This window comes from Nicotiana tomentosiformis, chromosome 8 (genome assembly GCF_000390325.3).
Source record: "Nicotiana tomentosiformis chromosome 8, ASM39032v3, whole genome shotgun sequence".
Lineage (NCBI taxonomy): Eukaryota > Viridiplantae > Streptophyta > Magnoliopsida > Solanales > Solanaceae > Nicotiana > Nicotiana tomentosiformis.
This window is the reverse complement of record NC_090819.1, coordinates 127,891,737-127,899,102: the sequence shown is the minus strand read 5'-3', so window position 1 is coordinate 127,899,102 and position 7,366 is coordinate 127,891,737.

The window sequence follows — 7,366 nt, the reverse complement described above, 5'->3', positions numbered from 1 at the left end:
TTTAAGTAGAGTCTGCCAACTTGACCCCTCATCTGTCTTATTTTTCCCAGTTGTTTGTAAGTTACCAGTTTTAGTAGGTGAACTATGGTGCTTTCCTTTGTCTCCCCCTTGTAATTTGTTCACAAGAGGTTGTTTATTTCTTACTTCTATTTGCCCACCTCCATGCTTTACTCTAATTTCTTCATTTTGGTTCTGAACTTTTGGTTCTTTTTTTTCCAATCTACATACCTCATCTGCATGGCCATACTTTGAGCAATGACCACATAGAGTAGGTTTCCAATCATAGCTAACTTTCTGTTCAACCAGCTTACCCTTCTCATTCCTAAATAATATCACATCAGGAAACTTGGCATCCATTTCTACTTCAACCAGCATTCGTGCAAAGTTTAGTCCATTTATCTTTTCTGTATTATGATCTACCATAAGAGGTTTACCAACCAAACTACCTATTTTGCTCAATCCTTTAGGGCTCCAGTACTTGAAATCCAACCCTGAAAACATGATCCATATTGGAACAGTTTGCAACTCCTCTCTAGTGAATTCCAAATCCGGTGTCCATGCTTTGACTATGAGAGGTTTGTTGTCAAAATGGAAAATTCCACCCTGGATCACCTCCTGTTTTCCTATCTCAGTTTTAAATCTAACTACAATCACTCCATTCTTTAGCATAGCAATCCTATCTATCCCATACTTGCCCCATAACCTCTGAATGTATACTTGTATAACCGCAAAATGAGGATGTGCCCCAAGGACATAGCAAATTACAGCATTCCCCCAATATGCAATTTCAGAACTAATGTCATCCAAGTCAATTTCTCTAATTTACTACTCACCTTGTTTCTTAGGAGCAACATATTCAAATTTGTAACCTGCGTTTGCAATTTTAGCTATGTCAAAGCTATCCCACACTGAATTTGGCTTTTTTTGTGCTTCTAGTTCCTCTTCGACCTTGTCCGCCCATGATTTCTTCCCACTACTTGTTGATCCTGATTGCTTGCTACTTGGTAAGGCCAGTACTTCCTCATTCCATAAACGAGCAGCTTCAATTTGATCCAGTTTCACAATGTCCTGTTGTTGCATTACTATTTCATTGGTTTTAGGGTTAGTTGAACTGGAACCCACTGATTTTCCAATTTCTAGTTGTGATTTGTACCCTCGCTGGTTGTTACTCTGCAAGGTCAACGCTTCCTTCACCATTAATACCTTCTGTGACGGGATGCGAGCTCGCTTACCCATGGTAGCGCAGGTTTGGCTAACATGCACCGAGAGAGAAAGCAGCCATCAGAGAAGGTTTTATTGGGGCACTAGAATTTTCATCCTAAGTAATTTATGCATAAAATTATATATTTATATGTCGGTTTGGTTTGAATTTTATTACGCAATATCAAATCAAATTAAACCAAACCTACTCGAATTTTTTAATCGATTTGATTTCACTTTTCGAATTTTTTAATCGATTTGATTTCACTTTTCGGTTTGGTGCGATTTTTCGGTTCGATTTGAACACACATAGTTTTCAAAATAAAAATAAAAAAGAGAAGAAAGCTCGACGGCTATTTCATAAGTACTGTTGAGATTCTGTTTGCCATTGTAATAAAGTTTGAGAATTTGTATAACTTAAGAAATAGTAAATAAGATAATTTGCAAGTTGTAAAATTTCTCCTTTTTCTTGTCAGTCGAATAAAATTAATTACACGTAGATGGGTAAAAGAATAACGCACAATGAATGAATAATTGTATGATACCAAATTAAATGCAAATTATTATTTACAAGTTGAGCTTATATACATGGTACTTGTGTTTATTTAAAAACTATCCTCATATATTGTACTACACATGTGTAGCTTATCAATTATTATTTGTGTTGTACATAGTATGATTAGCCCAAGCGTTGGAGGGGCGGTTGTCGGCTATGGGAGCTTGGAGGAGCAGTGGTGACGCGAGCACTATGTGGTCAGCGACAACAAACTATATTAGGGAGGCTGCGAGAGAGGTGTTAGGGGTCTCGACGGGCATATCTGGTGGGCACAAAGGAGACTGGTGGTGAAATGAAGTGGTCCAAGGTAAAGTGGAAGCAAAGAAGGCGGCGTACCTGAAGTTAGTGGGGAGCATAGGTGAGGAGGAGAGGCGAGTGTGCATGGAGAGGTATAAGGAAGCTAGGAAGGAGGCTAAGTTGGCGGTCACAGAGGCTAAGACTGCGGCTTATGATCGTATGTACGAGGGATTGAGGAAAAAAGGTGGGGAGAAGAAGTTATTCCGGCTGGCCAAGTTGAGAGAGAGGAAGGCTCGGGATTTGGACCAAGTGAGATGCATCCAGGATGAAGATGGTAGAGTATTGATGGAAGATGCCCAGATTAAGAGGAGATGACAGACTTACTTTCATAAACTTCTGAATGAAGAGGGGGATCGGGATATTGTGCTAGGTGAATTGGAGCATCCCGAGAGTCACCGTGACTTTGGGTACTGCAGGCGTATCGAGGTTGAGGAGGTCGTGGGAGCTATGCGTAAGATGAGTAGGGGCAGAGCGACCGTGCCAGACGAAATTCCGGTGAAATTTTAGAAGTGTGTGGGGAGAGCAGGTTTGGAGTGGTTGAATAGGTTGCTTAATATTATTTTTAAGAGGAAGAGGATGCCGGATGAGTGGAGGTAGAGTACGGTGGTTCCATTGTATAAGAACAAAGGTGATATCCAGAGTTGTAACAATTATAGGGGTATCAAATTACTGAGTCACACCATGAAAGTGTGGGAGAGGGTGGTTGAAGCGAGGGTGAGGATGACAGTGTCTGTATCCGATAACCAGTCCGGGTTCATGCCGGGTCGTTCAACTACAGAATCTATACACCTTGTTAGAAGGTTGGTGGAACTATACAGAGAGAGGAAGAAGGATCTGCACATGGTGTTTATTGACCTAGAGAAAGCGTATGACAAAGTTCCTAGAGAAATTCTCTGGAGATGCCTGGAGGAAAAAGGTGTGTCGGTTCCATACATTATGGCGATTAAGGACATGTATGATGGGGCTAAGACTCGGGTTAGGATAGTAGGAGGCGACTCTGAGCATTTTCCGGTTGTAATGGGGTTACACCAAGGTTTTGCGCTCAGTCCGTTCTTATTCGCACTGGTGATGGACGCGTTAACACACCGTATTCAAGGGGATGTGCCATGGTGCATGCTATTCGCCGATGACATAGTTCTGATTGATGAGTCGCGAGCCGGTGTTAACAAGAGGCTGGAGGTTTGGAGACAGGCTCTTGAGTCTAAGGGTTTCAAGCTGAGCAGGACGAAGACGGAATACTTGGAGTGTAAGTTCAGTACTGAGCCAGGGGAAGAGGGCGTGGATGTGAGGCTTGATTTGCAGGTCATCTCGAGTAGAGGCAGCTTCAAGTACCTTGGTTCGGTTATCCAGGGGATGGGAGATCGACGAGGATGTAACACACCGTATTGGGGTAGGATGGATGAATTGGAGGTTAGCATCTGGAGTCTTGTGTGACAAGAGAGTGCCACTGATACTCAAAGGTAAGTTTTATAAAGCGGTGGTTAGACCGGCCATGATTTATGGGGCTGAGTGTTGGCCCATTAAGAACTCACATATCCAGAAGATGAAAGTAGTAGAAATGAGGATATTGCGGTGGATGTGCGGGCACACTAGGATAGATAAGATTAGGAATGATGATATCCGGGAGAAAGTGCATGTGGCTCCCATTGATGACAAGATGCGGGAAGCGAGACTTAGATGGTTCGGACATATTCAGAGGAGAAGCCCAGATGCTGCGGTACGGAGGTGTGAGCAGCTGGTTGTGAAAGGCACGAGAAGAGGTAGAGGGCGACCTAAGAAGTATTGGGGAGAGGTGATCATGCAGGATATGGCGAGGCTCCAGATTTCCGAGGACATGTCACTTGATAGGAAGATGTGGAGGTCGAGCATTAGGGTTGTAGGTTAGGAGGTAGTTGAGTCGTGCCTTACTTCGTACCATTGTGGGACTAACTATGTAGGGTTTTTGTCTAAGATAGCTAGTGGCAATGTTGTGGCTTACTATTTCGCTTTTCAGTGCATGTCCTATTTACTAGCTATCGTTTTTGCTTTGCATCTTTTTTCTAGATTTCATGGTGTTCCTATTTTTCTTATGATTGTTGTGGTGATACTAATATTTACTAATATTGTCTCCCTTTGCTTTGCATCTTTCTTCTGAATTTCATGGTGTTCCTATTTATCCTATGATTGTTGTTGTGATACTAATATTGTCTCCTTTTTGTCTTTTTGTCATTTTGTCTTTTTCTTTTTTTGAGCCGAGGGTCTTTCGAAAATAACTTCTCTACTCCTTCGGGGTAGGGGTAAGGTCTGCGTACACACTACCCTCCCCAGACCCCATTAGTGAGATTTTACTGGGTCGTTGTTGTTGTACATAGTATGATTAGCTCTCAACATTTGAGATTCTGGATATCTCTTTGTTTTCTACGGAAATCTTATGTATATATTGTGAGCATCTAACTTTTTACTATATTTGAATTTTTATCCCTTCTACTATGTAAATATTTTCAGAAATTTAATATATATTTTTTTAGCTTTGTTACACTTTTATATATAGTGTAAAAATTAATAATAATTTAAAAGATCAATTATTACTATTAGTATTTTTTATATATTTTAAAATACAATAAAATAAAATAAAAACTGAAAATAAATTTAAATATTTTAAAAAAACAAAAATAGGAAAAGTAGAAATATAGAATTAAAAAGTAAAAGTAAAAGTAGATGGAAATATTTAATAAAAAGGTAAAAGAAAGTGAAATTTTTTAAAAATAAAAGTATAAGAATGTAGAAATTTAAAAAAATGAAAAGTAAAAGAAAGTTTGAATTAAAAAATAAAAGTAAAGGTAGCTGAATTTTTTTTTTAAAAGTAAAAGAGAGTGAAAATTAAAAAAAAAGTAAAATAAGTGAAAAAAAAGAAGTAAAAAAGGTGGGAATTTAAATATAATAAAAGTAAAAAAGTGAGAAATTTAAAAATTAAAGTAAAGGAAAGTGGGAAATTATTTTTTTTAAAAAAGAAGAAAAATGGGAAGTGAGAATTCTTTTTAATTAAAAAATAATAAAATAATAAAGAAAATCTGAAAAAATTCCGAATTTTTTTCTATAAATAGAAGAAAAATGTGAGGAAAAAAAAAGGAAGAGAGAAAAGAAGGGAGGAGGAAATTGAGAGAAATATTTTTGATTATTCTATGCTAAGAGAATTTCTATTCGTGTCATTCTTTCTTCGGCTTTCTTTCGAAAAATCCAGCAATCCATCACCAAACTCCAACCCCGAAATCAACTGGAAACCAAGCTAAAAAGCACGATAAAAACGAGCCGAAAACCCAGAGAAACAGTCCCCTTTTGTACAGAAAACAACAACTCCAAAGTTTAGTCGTCGAGTTCGAGCTCCGTTTGTCGATTTTGGTCGAGACTCCATTTGTATCCTTGTCCATTATCCGAGCTTCAAAACAATCTTTTAAAGGTCCATTTCTCCATCATTGTTTTGTTAAGATATTATGCTTGAATATATAATTTGATCTTATTTAGCTTCATGAAGATTGAAATATTTTTCTGTATTAATTGTTAGGTCTCATTAGCTTTGTTAAATTTTGTTACTTTCTTGTTTGATTATATGAAGATTGATGAAAACATAATTTTTGGGTACGTAGTGAATGTTTGAACTTTGGGGATAAAATTCATGTATGCTAGTTGAAATTGAAAAATGAGGTTTGGAGTTTTTTTTAAAAAAATGATTGGGCCCGGTGGTTGGGCTTTGCTTAATGAAACATGTACTACTGCAATTGACTAAAGGATAGTGGAGTAGCTTGATGGACTAGTAACCGGACATACTCATTAATTGGCTTTAAAAAGTCAATTGTGCTATGATCAATTTTAAGTTATCTGGGCCAGAATAATTAAGAGCAAAAGCTGATCCTTTTCACAATTGATTTCATAATTCACGGCCTCACTAATCTCAAATCTTAGGAGAATAAATAATATCCGAACCTCGTAGCTTGCTTTAGGCGCAATTAATAATAAATCATCGTAACTATGGGTACGGTTCCTGTAGCATAGTCATGATACGTAAACCCCAATTCAAGTGCGCGTTTCACGCGACTTGACCATAACTTCAAATAATAATAAAAACAATCATGTTATAAATCGCGGGTGCGTTTCACCTGACGCGGTTTGCAATGTGTATCAAAACGACAAGTGTATGACATCGTAGCTTTGTTCAAATAAATTCCATAAATACTAAACGCGGTTAAGCAAATAATTAAAATGGTCAAAAGTTAAAATGCACAATAGGTTTAAAACATATAATAAATCAGATACTTAGGCCAAGTATTAATTATTAAGCGACCGTGCTAAAACCACGGAACTCGGGAGTGCCTCATACCTTCTCTCGGGTTAACAGAATTTCTTACCCGGTCTTATGTGTTCGCGGACCATAGATAAGAGTCAATTTCCTCGATTTGGGATTTTAAAATAAATCGGTGACTTGGGACACTATAACAATTATTCCAAGTGGCGACTCTGAATTAAATAAAATAATCTCATTTCGAAAAATGTCACTTAGATCGGAAAAACTCCCCTATCCCATATCCCTCGGAAAAAAGGAGATGTGATATATATGTGTTTGAAAAATATTTTTTTCTTTCTTATTTTTATGTGTACGATAATTTATAGATGTATGTTTGAAACATAAAAGTAAAGCGTCACGCTAGTTTGACCGACAATGCGAAACAATAACTAAATTAATAAGCTACTTTAAAATAGTGTTGACGTAGGTTGACAATGAGTGAAATATAGCAACTCAATCAGTAATTCTAGATTTGTGTTAAATTACTCAAATTTTTTCCCAGTTTATTGCTTGGACGAGCACTCAGTTTGTTACCTAAAAGAAAGAAAAAAAGGGACGACAATCCTGTCATCCATTAACATATTACAAGAAATTTTCCTTTGTTTTGACGTGATTGTATAAAAAGGAAGTGATGCACGTGCTAGCATTTATACGAATTTCTAATATATATTATTAAAAAAATTATTCATTGTAATCACTATTCTCTCCTATCATTTTTACCTGTCTGTTTAGATTTTGAATAGGTACAAATTAAAAGATCTATTTAATAATATTAATCATAAAGAATATTTGACTAAATTATCTTTATCTCTTCATTGAATGAGTAATTCTTGGAATAATAAGAATAAATTTAAAAAATGTAATGCCTTCTATGTTTACTAAGAGATAAATATTTTCATTTTTATGACTAAAGTAATAGATAAAAGATTAAAAAAAAATAACATTCCATTTGCTTTAAATTTATGTAACATTATTTTTCTACTAGTTTAATTTTT